This window comes from Manacus vitellinus, unplaced genomic scaffold, assembly GCF_001715985.3.
Source record: "Manacus vitellinus isolate BGI_N305 unplaced genomic scaffold, ASM171598v3 scaffold_57_pilon, whole genome shotgun sequence".
NCBI lineage: Eukaryota > Metazoa > Chordata > Aves > Passeriformes > Pipridae > Manacus > Manacus vitellinus.
The window spans coordinates 3,324,276-3,337,046 of NW_021940666.1; the positions used below are offsets into that span (position 1 = coordinate 3,324,276).

General features: G+C 40.2%; 1 protein-coding gene across 1 annotated transcript in view; it reads left to right on the plus strand.

Annotated features, from left to right (window-relative positions):
• The first annotated feature begins 4,199 nt into the window (after positions 1-4,199).
• The window catches only part of SHANK2 (SH3 and multiple ankyrin repeat domains 2), a 324,279-nt gene continuing 315,707 nt past the window's right edge, over positions 4,200-12,771 (plus strand). The window contains exon 1 of the mRNA XM_018081844.2: positions 4,200-4,227. The gene's annotated coding sequence lies outside the window, so the exon portion shown is untranslated. The remainder of the gene's footprint in view (positions 4,228-12,771) is intronic.

Sequence of the window (12,771 nt, forward strand, 5' to 3'; positions counted from 1 at the left end):
GTAAAGTTAGCATGGCATAAACTCATTGTACACTCATTTTTCTCAGTGAAAATTCTCATTGTGACAATTTATGAACACAGCATCTAACACATACCAGGAATTTATGGGAAAATACTTGTGAACAAGAACTTTGAGATTTCAAGGAATACAGGGAAACCAGGAGAAAATAATGTCATTGGGGCAGGGCTGGCAGTGAAGCTGCCCCTGAATTTCGGTTTCCTTGGCACAGAGCTTTGTGTACCAGCTGAAAGATCAGGCTGGGAACCTGTGTGGAGCAATCAGCAGACAAGGATACGACACGGGCGCTTTGCCAGCAGTTTACATGAGTGGCTTTGCTCGTGACAGGGTTGCTGAGAATAAGAATTCCTGGGTTTTCACTTGTGGAGGTGATTGCCACTGACATCTCAGGGATGCTGAGTGTGTGGGTTTGACAGAGTTGTTCTATCTTTAAGAATAAGCAGATGAGATTTAATTCCTGTTAAAAACCTGAGGTCTGAAATGAGCCTTTGATACGCTTCACTTGCCCAGGACTCTGGGCTTGTTTTAATAGGCTGCCTTCAAGTCAGTGAGTCTGTAAGCCGGCTCAGGGTTACTCTGGATCAGATGCCAGAGCCTATAAGGGCTCTCCCTCTCTGAAAACTCTCACAGTCTTTGAAGACAGGATTATCAGCAGTGCTGGAAATGCCCTGTGCTGCTGGAGTGTGTTACACTGTGGTTAGAAAGGCACATTCTGCACCCCTGGGTAGCAAACAGAAAGGGCCACTGCTATTGATAATTCAGTGTAGCAACTTTAAAGTGTCTTTTCTTTAAGGAAGGAGGGGAAAACAGTGTGCAACAGTTCTCTTGATGCAAATAAAATATATACTTCTAAATGGTGAGATAAAATGTAAGGCAAACTGTGGATCAGATTTAAGTTCCAACTATTTTTGAAAAACCATCTTGCTTTCTATGCTGGAACACATTTAGCTGTGTGATGTCTGAGAAATGGCAGCTGTATTTCCCATTCAGCATTGTTTCTAATGAGTTTCTGTATTAAAAGGTGTTTGATCTCTCACTTAGAAAAACACAAACAAACCATTTTTTAAGCAACCATCTAAGTCTTTAGAAACCAGCTGTGTCTCTGATGGAAAGAAGCACATCATGTTCACTCTTGAGCATGTGTTCTCTTGTTGTAGCATGTGGGAATGTGCACTGGGAGCATCCTGTGAGGATCTTGACAGATGTGCATGGTTGAGCAATAGGATGTTTAGTGCTCAACTATGCAATAAGTGATGTGCCAGCAACCTTCTTAGAGGCACCAGGGCCTTCATAATTAAATAAAAGAGACCAGTGGCTATTGTCCTTCCCCAAGGCCAAATGGCACAGCACAGCTCCCTCCATGTGCCTGAGATCATTCCCTTCCAAAACAGGGTGGCAGTGACTAGAATCGCTCCTTCCAAAAAGGAGTGTCAGTGACCAGACTGGCTGTGGGGGATGGAACTGGGGGTCTCTGAGTTATGCCCATTCATTCACTGTCTGGAATGAACAGGCAAAAAACCATTCCAGTGAGAGTGCAGGAAATGAAACCACATAAACAATCTCTGACCTGTTTTGTTTATTAGTGAATCTGTAGCTGTGATGTTCAGGACCTATGACATCATCCCTCTGAAATTATTATTGCACTTTCATGTAGAAGAGGTGGTCATGTATAATTGGCTTAAACCATTTCATTCCCGTGTTTAGACTATAAATATCCCTGCTTTAGGTTTTGGTAACGCCCTGATACTTCCCTTTGTACACCAGCTCATCATTGCAATTTCACATTCATAGTGCATGAGTGCTTTTGTTTAATTAAAATTTACTGACAAAATATCAACAGAGTGAGTTCTTGACAAAATGTGAGAATTGTAATGAGGGTGCAGTTGTTATGGAAATACACTTCTGGAACTAGCATCCTTTCAATTACAAACAGAGGATATTTGTCTGAGGGAGTTTTGGAAGTGAACCTTAGGAAAACAGTTAGTTAGTTAAACAGTATTTTTATATTCATCACAGAAACCAGTTAGTTAAACGGTCTTTTTATGTTCAACACTGAGCTTCTGAAGCTATGAAAACAGTAGTTTAAGCTTTAAATTTAATCACCAGAGTATAACAGAGAATATGTTAAATAGTCTTTAATCTAAATGATTATCAAGATACTCCTCCTTTAAGTTATGCTATCATTTCAATATATATATATATTTTAATCATCCAACTATTCCAGTGAATTTCACCTGTGGATGTAAGAAGAGTCTTTGTATCTTGAATAGTTTGTGACTTCTGCAGATCATCCTTTCTCATTGTTGTATCTCAGGAGTTCACTTTTTTCATTAAGCTGTAAAAGTTGCAGTCAGTCAATTTTCCAGCTGAAGTTCTATGATGTTGACTTAAGTGTGAAAGATTCTTCCCTTCCTGGGAAACATTTTGAAGGTCTTGTCTCGAATTTTTTAGTAAGAAATCTGGACCAATTGTCTTAGTAGCTTGAGGTGTCACTTGGTGTGTTATACAGAAGCTCCAATCTAATTTTTAACCAAAATGCAGGCTTCAATTAACAAGGCATATAATTAAAGAATTTGAGATCAGACTTTTCTGGGTAAAAAAAGGTGGAATGAGAAAAACCTGTGCTCAGATCCAATGAACCTCTGGTAGATGAGGGCTGATCACAGAAACTGTGATGTGCAGTAGGTTGGTAGTGAATTTTGTTGATGTCCTTTGTAGGTGTATTTTGAAAGCAGCTTTTCCACTGGAAGAGAGTGATGTGAACAGGGTGTATCACTGGAAACCATGCTGTGTTTTGGTTAAGTGACATTTTGATTAAAATTGTTGTATATTAACACTTTTCCATTTGATGAAAAATGGAGTGTAATAAAACTTGTGCCCCTTGCCAGCCTCTGGGTTACTCCCAGCTGTCTTTACAGCTTCCATATCAGAAGGAAGAGGAAATTTTAAACTGGCAGGTAACTGACCTGTGGAAATCTTTCACTGGGCCTTTTAGACCAGCTGCTTTCCACTAAAATTCCCCTTCCAGCATGCCATGGCTGTAGGAAGCTCAGTAATTTGGCCAATTATTTTAGTGTACATGCTTGTAGCCATTATTTCTGACAATAGATCTTTATGTACATTATATATGATTCTGGCTGGATGAAACATTTTGTCTCTCTTCAATGTTATCTATCCAATTAGACAATATTCTTATAGGACTTGACTTTGGTGTAGTATATTGTTATTAGCTTTGTTATTGGACATTAATAAGACTGCAGAATGATGCTGCCATCAGTGCAGTGGACTGTGCAATATCTGTCCTCTCTAGGAAATATTAAGATAGGATTTTCTGAAGCATATTATAGCCTGAAAAACATAAACAAGATGATACCTGTTCCTACTACTGCCACTCACACATCCTTCGTTACCTGCTGTCTCTTCTTAGGAGTAATAAAAAGAAATGTTGCCCAATTAATTTTTTTACCTTGATTTGTGGGAGGTTTTGTATTTTTTTTCAGTAAGAATATACTGTATTAACTCCCAGAAGCTGGAATTTCTGTGGGAGCAACAGAAGTTGCTGTGTATCCAAAGACCTTAATTGAGCTCATTGCCCCTGTTCAGATTATATCTGAAAAAAGATGAAAAGTTTGAAATGAAACAGAAATTTTTTTGGTAGAAGAGCTTGTCTACCTGTCTACTGCAGGGAATAGCAGGTTATAAGCATGTAATTCCTGTTAGGACCAGCAACATGTGTCAGCTGTGGGTTCCTCAGGGGAGGGATCTGGGTGAGAACTCAAGCAAAGAGATACAGTTTGGGTTTTTTCACTCCTTGTTATAATAGTAAAGCAGGACCAGGAACCAGGACAAAACTGTGGCCTGCACTGAATAGCTTACAGGGCTTTACTGCTTTAAAATATATTTAATTTAGGATTGGTTTTGTTTTACGTGACTTCAGTGGTTTAAGTGGTGGACAGAGAATGGTCCTTCTGGAGGGCCTTCTTTCCAGGTGGCTCAGTCACCTTGGCAAGGGTGAAACCTGGTGGGGAAGCCAAGAGCCCTCAGAAATGTAACGCTTTTCCTGATTTTTGCTTTCAGCCCTGTTACATCCACCTGGATCCACTCTCTCCCCATTGGAAAGTCCAAGAGCATCAGGACAGAGAAAGGGTCTGCAGACTTGCCCCTGTGGGCACCGACCACTGTACAGACCACTCCCCTTGCGGGCACAAGGTAAGGTCATCCAGGGGGCAGAGAGGCTTCTTACAGGAGGGAAAAGCAATCTCAGGATCAGCACTGAACATCTCTGCTGGCCTTTCACCCCACAGAAGTTGTCTTGCACCTGTGGACCCTGTTTTTCCTCTATTTCTTTCCCTTGGCTGTAAGTCAGAGGTACCCCAGTGCTGTCCTCCATGTGGTTACACCATGTGAGGGACAAGAGCTGGTGACAGAGGCAGCTGTCCCTCTCCTCCTGCAGTCTGACCTTAGTTTTGAGGCTTCCTAAGCCTCCCACTGGTGCTGACACTCGTTGCATTCCATCTTTATGGTTTGTCCTCTCATGTCTGCCAGCTCCCCACCCTGGAACTGAGGTGTTATCTATGGCAATCTGTGTTATCTGGGCTGTTATCTGCGGCAAATACCACAAGCATGACCTGCAAAACTCAACTGAACCCACCTTTTTTCATGTGCTGAAAAAGTGTTATAGAAGAAAAACACGCTGCTTTTTTTTTTTTTTATATGCTCCTGCTGCCTGAACCAGAAAAGTGTGCATTACCTTACCATTGGCATACTTCTTAGCTTTTTACTTTTTAGTAGTGAAGATGACCCTAAATAAATATTTGGAAATGTTATCATGGAACAACTTTTGACAAATGGTGCTTTTTACTCTGGTTTTTCCACTTTTACAGTTAGGTGTGAAAAGTAATGTTTTTGTGTCACTGTGAATGCTACTTGTCAGTCCAGTAAAATGAGTGTGCAGAATAAAGCCATGTGAAATTTTTAGACATTTTAGCATTCTTCTTATGCTTCAAAGCAGAAAAGAGAAAAAGGAGCCTTTTTAAAAGCTCAACTGAAAACTTAAAGATTTTGTTGAAATTTTCTCTCCTGTGGTAATCCACCTGTTTGATATGACTTTTGTCAACAAAGCTGGACTAAAACTTTGAGGATTACTTTGAAACCTTCCTCACATGAGACTTCAGATTGACTAAGAAGGTATAAAATTTCATGAAATTAGACTCATCAAACTACTTATTGCTTCCCTTTTTTCAAAGTTCCCTTACTTGCCAAACTAGATGGGACAAAAATACAGTGCCAGTTACTCTGATTGCAGGAGTTTAGCTCTTGGTAACACACTTCTAGGAGAAAACGCATATGGACTTCTTTTGGTACAGTTTACTCATGCTTATGTTTTTTATTCAGAGTGACAGAATGTTGTGCAGTACAAAATGACATGTGTAGTAATATATTCATTATACTGATATTTATTGATACCTAAGAGTCTATAATTTTAAACTGGAAATAATGTCCTGCTGAGATCCTCAGATATCAGCATTTCCTTGCTGGTCATCTTGAAGTGTGAAATGGTCCTGTGAAGTGTAGTCTAATTAATGGATTTTGGTAATTTATACTGCATATCAGTGTAATCATTACCCCAAACCTTACTCTACCATGTTGTTGCAATTGTTGGTTTTATTTGTTTCCCTCTTAGCATTTGGCTACAGTTGAACTGTTTATAAAATTACTGTTCAGTATTTCAGCTTCTCTCCAGTCAACTCTTATTTTGAAAATTGCTTTTTCATGTCTCTCACTCTTTTTTAAAATTAAAATCCTGCTTGAACCAGATGGTAGTTTTAGATTTTCACTTTTGAACTTGGATTTTTTTCCCCTTTTCTTTTATTTTTTGTAGGCAGTTTATTCTATTTTAATCTCTCAGTAAGTAACTACAGATTGTAATATTTTTAAAAGTTTGTAGAATGAGAAGCACCAGATAATAATTCAACTGGTGACCCCAAAAGAGAACAATATTACTTGTTTTCTAGACCTTAATTTATATGCCAGTTGATTGAGATAAGGACTTCAGACCTCCATATTACATCTTTGCTTGAGTAATACAGACATTCTGCAGTGGTGGAATCAGATCCACAGATTCAAACCAACAAGAAAATGAAGGGAAATATGAAAATGAACAAATATTAATTTTAATCCTTCTTTAGACCTTTTTCCACTGTGTGTGTGGAGTCACATCAGTGGGAAAACTTGGGTCCCCTTGGGTACTTGTAGCTGATGCAAGTTCCTGATTTCCTAAACATCTTATGTTTCAGTGTGCTCAGTTCACACAGATTAATTTCATCAGTTTCTCACAAACTATAGACAAATGCTGCATTGATAGTTGCAAATCTATACAAAAATGCTTGTGCTTCAGAACACCTGGAGGTATTAAACAGGTTCTGTAGGGAACAGAGGGTTTGCCTTGAAACCTGTCTACCTGTAAACTAAAAATGGAATGTAAAAAACCCAAACCAAACCAGAGCTGGAGAAAGTAATCAGTATATACAGTCCTGCTGTAATAAAATATGGGCATCATTTTGCTGCTTCAAACCATGGCAATGTTCCATATAAATGAATTAATAAACTCCCATGAGATATTTGAATACTATCATGCATTTAGAAAAACAGTCATGTAACCACTGAATAGAGTTTATTAGGTAACCAGAAATACTGGCTGAAGGAAAACCCAACAATTTTTACATTTGTTGTTCATACAAGTAAGACATACCTGTTGGCTTATACCTAAGTGTATTTTATCTTGCTTAGGGACAGAGAGTGAACTAAACACCTTCTTGATGTCTTTTTGGATCCTAATCTACCTGATATTTGGCCTGACTGAAGTGGTCAGTTAAAAACTTTCAGGTAAATTGTTTATGAAGCTGAGAAAGTGTAATTGAATTTATATTTTCCTGAAGAAATTTCTTCTCTGAATGTTAACCCTATTTTTTTCTACTGATGACAATCAGTTAATAATTTCCTCCAAAATTTCTACATTACTTTACTTGTGTTTGAGGACAACCAAAAATCACTTGTTTATTAGTGTAAAGCATTTTGCTAAAAGAACATGTAGTTCTGTCCAGGGAGGGTGTAAATTCCTCCTCTGATTTCTGGATGTGGATCATTTAATTAATGGGCTGTCTGATAATGTGGTCACACCTTTAAGTCAGTCTTTCTTAAAAAGGACAGAGTGTAGCAAATTCCTGGCAGCCTCACTGAATTATAACACTTTCAGAAGTCACTAAGCCAGTTAAGAAATATCCAAGGTACACTGATCAGTTGTTTAGTCAGTTAATGCCAACAGGATGTCGGTGTTCCCTGGCTGGGAACATTTGCAGATGGTGGGATCGGTGGTATTGTCTCTTCTGGCAATATATAAAACTCACTGGAACTCTTGAAATTACCTTTCTATGTGCTTCTCTTCCATTGTGAAAGAATGTGTTGCCCCAAGGACTGTTCAGTGAGGTCTCCTAAACATCATCATTAAGGTGGTGCTTAGGCTTCTGTAAAGAAAAGAGTGTGGTGGCCTAAGGACAGTTGTGAAAAGGTTGAAAAGAAATCTGTTTCAAACAATCCCAAAATCAGGCATTAGTAAGGTACAAGGTTTTTGTGTCATACATTTAAACTCCATGTAAGAGCAGGATGCAGAAGAGTTTCTGCTTGCTGACTTTTTTTTTTAGTTCCACCAAAGTAAATGTTATTTCAGTTCTGCTGGCATACTCCTGAATCATAGAATCATAGAATCAGATGGGTTGGAAAGGACCTCTGAGATCATCAAGTCCAACCCTTGATCCAACACTGCTGTGGTTACCAGACCATGGCACTAAGTGCCATGTCCAGCCTCATCTTAAAAACCTCCAGGGACGGAGAATCCACCACTTCCCTGGGCAGCCCATTCCAGTGCCTGATTACCCTCTCTGGAAAGAATTTCTTTCTAATATCTAACCTAAACCTCCCCTGGCACAGCTTAAGACTGAGCCCTCTTGTCCTACTGCTGATTACCTGGGAGAAGAGACCAACCCCCACCTGGCTACAACCTCCTCTCAGGTAGTCGTAGAGAGCGATGAGGTCTCCTCTGAGCCTCCTCCTCTCCAAGCTAAACAACCCCAGCTCCCTCAGCCTCTCCTCATAGGACTTGTGTTCAAGTCCCTTCACCAGCCTTGTTGCTCTTCTCTGCACCTGCTCCAGCACCTCAATATCCTTCCTGAACTGAGGGCCCCAGAACTGGACACAGCACTCCAGGGGTGGCCTCACCAGCACTGAGTACAGGGGAAGAATCACCTCCCTGGTCCTGCTGCCACACTGTTCCTGATCCAGGCCAGGATTCATTGGCCTTCTTGGCCACCTGGGCACACTTCTGGCTCCTGTTCAACTTCCTGTCAATCCAAACTCCCAGGTCCTTTCCTGCCTGGCTGCTCTCCAGCCACTCTGTCCCAGCCTGTAGCACTGCAGGGGGTTGTTGTGGCCAAAGTGCAGGACCCGGCCCTTGACCTTGTTGAACCTCATCCTGTTGGAACCAACCCAACTCTCCAGCCTATCCAGGTCCCTCTACAGAAAGGAAGCTGCAAAGCAAAAAACCAAAAAAACCTCTGACTTTACCTGCTCTGTGTTTCATTTCCTATTTCTTGGTTTGCATTCCAGAGATTGCTGTTGTAAATGTCACTGGTGGCCATAGGATAAGGGAAGTGTAACGGAGCAGAGCCTTTGGTGAAAGTTTTGTCCCTTTCTCAGCACAAATTAAACAGGCAATGAAAAGCAGAGGTTGTAAAATCCTTCAGGCCAGGCAAGGCTGGCAAGGGGAAGGACAGGGCAGTTGTCACTCGGGGCTGGGTGTAGGTGGAAAGAATAGGACTGGTTCCCTGGCAGAAGGACTCAAAGAGAAATGAAGCTGCAAGTCAAACATTTATCATCCTTCAGTCTTTTGGGGCTTATTCTGGCTTAAACTGTGCAAGGAGAAAAGGTGGTGTGAGTTCTAGGACACTGGTTGTAGGGATTGTCACAATGCTGTCCCTTAATAATCAAAAATTCAAGTGTGTTGTAAGTGTAGGGTTGAACAGAGGTGATGAGTGTTGTAATAGGGTGTCAGGTTATTTAGGTTTGAGATGACAAGGAAAATAATTTATTTGAGGTTTGAGAGAAGTATAGACAAAAGTTTGGAAGTCACATGGGAACCATGGAATGAGGACATTCTGATACCACTGTGTGGTCCCTCTGCAGCAAAAGGCCACACAGGGTTGTCAGTAACATTGTTTAAAGCAGTTTATAAAGAGCAGTCAATGTGAGTGAAAGTTGTTCTGTTTTTTTGAAAATCTATATTGAATGAGTATGTGATGCTTGAGGAAAGACTTTCACAATATGCCCCATTGTGGCCTCTGGGGGTTGAAGTTTCAGGGGGTTTGTTTAAAGCTCAGTCGTGTAGCTTGTGTGCAGAACAGTTCCTTGGTGAACTCAGGTTGGTACATGATTTGCTTTTGCAGGGTTTTGGGTGCCTGTGTGTCAGCTCTGCCCTGGGGGGCGTGGATTGCATATCAATATCTGCTGTTTCAGGGTATACAAGTTTAATTTCAAAGAATGCTTTAAAAAATTTTCAGAGATCTACATTGTGTTAGGCATGAACAAGTATGTCCTGGGAAGAGAACTGAGGGCATAGTTTTTCTCCTGTGTAAAAAATTAGTGTGACTTAATTCTTAACCAGTGTATATCTCTGCATCTCATGAAGGATGTAGTGGAGTTGGATGAGATACAAAGGGAGAATAAAGGAGCCGTGACTTCAGTTTGGAGAGGAGAAGGCTGAGTGCAAAAGAATGGAGGTTTTCAAAACCATGAAGGTGGTGGATTAACTTGGGAACTGTTGTTCATTGAGTTCTGCAACGCGAGAACTAAAAATTGAATTTTTTTGTTGAAATTGGTAAATTGGTTTAAAACAGATAAAGTACATTTTTGTACTGTATGGGCTTTGTTGAGTGTGACTACCAAGATGAAACGTATGAAGAGGGTTAGAGTCTTCTTGGAACAATGCAAAAAGATTTCCACTAGTGCTCTCTGAGTAGGACTGGGTTAAACCAAGACCACTACACCTTTATACTGTTGAACTGGGGAGTGTGTCGACCTCAGCCTTGCAGTTCGTTGCTCAGGGTGGTAAGAAAACCTAATTGAAGCTGGCAACAAAGCACTGCCAGCATGATGGTTGTTGGAAGGCACTAAGGAATTGAGTTTTATTTGGAGAGAAGAGAAATTCATTTTTTTTGCCCTCTATGAAGCCATGCCTGGATGGTTAGCAGGTTTTCAGAGCTTCTAGCAACTCCAAAAGTAAACCTTAGTCTACCTCTTAATAGAAGACATTGCATTTCACCTGGGACTTGGACTGATAATGTTGTGTTTTAATCTATTCAAAATATTGTTTGCAAATTGAATGATAGATAATGAGCAGAAATATCCAATTTGCTAATTAAGTTGCTAACAGGTTATTACCAACTGATTCTGTTTGCCCTTAGTGATGATACATATTTTGGGTTACTTGCTATTGTCAATATTAATGAGGCACAGAAGATACTCATCTGATCTGTCCTCTGAAGGATCTTCCAGTTTTTCTGGGATTTGTGATGTTACAGTGTTCATAACAGCAATAAGAAAGTATAATCATATGACTTGTTGGAGCTGAGATGCTGTGTGACATCCCCTCACACCACACGGCTGTCGAGAAGGGTGGAGGTGGGAGATGGAGACACACAGACAAGATTTGCAGTGCCAGGTATGGCCAAACTGGACCCTTTCAAGACAGGGTAAAAGTAGGGCCAGGACCTGCATTTCACATATTTGTGACATGATTTAATATCTTTGATTTTGTTCTTTATTTCTTTCCTAATGTTCTTGTGTAAAACTGACATTTGCAAAATACTGTCTTTCTTGAATGGCATTAATTAGCTCAACTTCAATTGCTGTGTGTTTAGGATTGGTTTTGCCCCTGTCACTTCATATTAATCAACTTTATATTCTATCTTCTATTTTCTTACCCAGTCATCACTTTCTCCTGCTGTTCCCTGCTGCCATCTTCTTTCCTCCCTTTGGATTTCTCCTAGGCCCTGTTGAAAGTTAAGCTGGAAACACTCAGAGAGTGATGTAAGTTTTGGTATTTGATGCAGCTCCACAGACTCGTGGTTCTTTCCCTGGAGGAGGTAGCTTTTGGGAATCCCCAAGCTCAGAATGGTTGTAGTACTCTATGCATTAATACCAATAGTGGCTTTTACAGCTATTTTGTACCTTCCTGCTTTTATTTATTTATTTCACATAACCAGAAAAGCGCACACTGTCACCTGGAGGTTAAAGAATTGCTTAGTGGAAGCCAGATACATCTTTCAGCAAATGAGTGGTTTATATTTCACACTCACCAATGTGCTCTTTGCAGTTCTACTACTTTTTTTTTCCTTTCCCCTCCCCGCCCCCTCCCCCCCGTGGTGCACCTTGGAATTGTATCTCGGGTCAGGGTGACATTGTGTAGCATTAGCTTTGCTTAATTCCTGACAGACACACACCTTGTCTTTTCAGGATGAGGAAGAGAAGTGTTTCTGACTGAGGCTGCATATGAATAAAAGTACTGTTTTTCAAGGTAACAGTCACTCAAACAGAAGCTGCAACTGTATGAATATTTGAATTCACTTAACAGGCTTTGGGGCATATTAACATTTATTTTTTCAGCATGGAATGGCAGTTCTCCACACAGCAATCTACATATTTGTAGGGCTGGTCTAGGGCTGGACACTCTTATCAGCTGAGTGTCTTTTTATAAGTGTGTATGGCTTTTTCAATACCTCAATTTTGGGGGATAAATTTTCTTAGTATTGTATTATTTCATAGTATTTATGGTGTTAAGCAAACTGCTTTGTGGATAACAAAACTAGGTCATATGTTTAGGACAAGACTGACTAATGTATTTATTGGCTGAGAAAACCAGGGAAGGGAACAAACTGTGACTAGAAGAAACTCAGGACAAAGGGCAGAGTGACCCATATTTGAAAGCTGGAGAAAAATGTATGTGCTTTCTTTAATTGTATTTACACTTTGTATATTCTACACAGAGCCAAGTTCGAAAAAACTGAAGACCTTAAATTACATTGACGCTGTGAGTAAGGATAAGTGCTGAATAAATCCCCTATGGAAGGAATAGTTGATATTCTATTTAATAGATCTTTACTGGAAAATCCAAACAAATAAATTGATGCCTGGTGTAACACTGTTTCCTGCAATATGTTATGTGAGCAAGGAATTTATATCCTTGGCTCAGATGCTTTGTTGATATTAATAAATGAAGTTCCACTAATGTGCTAAATACCTTTATGGTGATTTAGGGAAGGGAGAGCACTTTTCGCTTCTCCACAGAACCCAAGTCATCAACCTTAAATTCAATATTTGGATAATAAATGGGCCAAGTCATTATGTGTGGTATACATATAACTAGGAAAAAGCCAAACTAGGCTTTTTTTGAGAAAACGATTGCAATCCACTTGGAGGTACAGCTACACAGCGGGGAGATGGATGGGGACAAAGCGGCCTGACAGAACCCAGAGCCAGTACAACAAACAGCCTTATTGCAGAGAGTAAAACCAGTGCATCACTGGCACACCAGTCCAGATCTCATGTCTTAGGACTGGACATGTCATGCAAACACAGGTGACAGACACTCTCAGAGATAATGTGTTTTGTGAGGGGCAGTCAATATGACACTGCTGTGGCTCA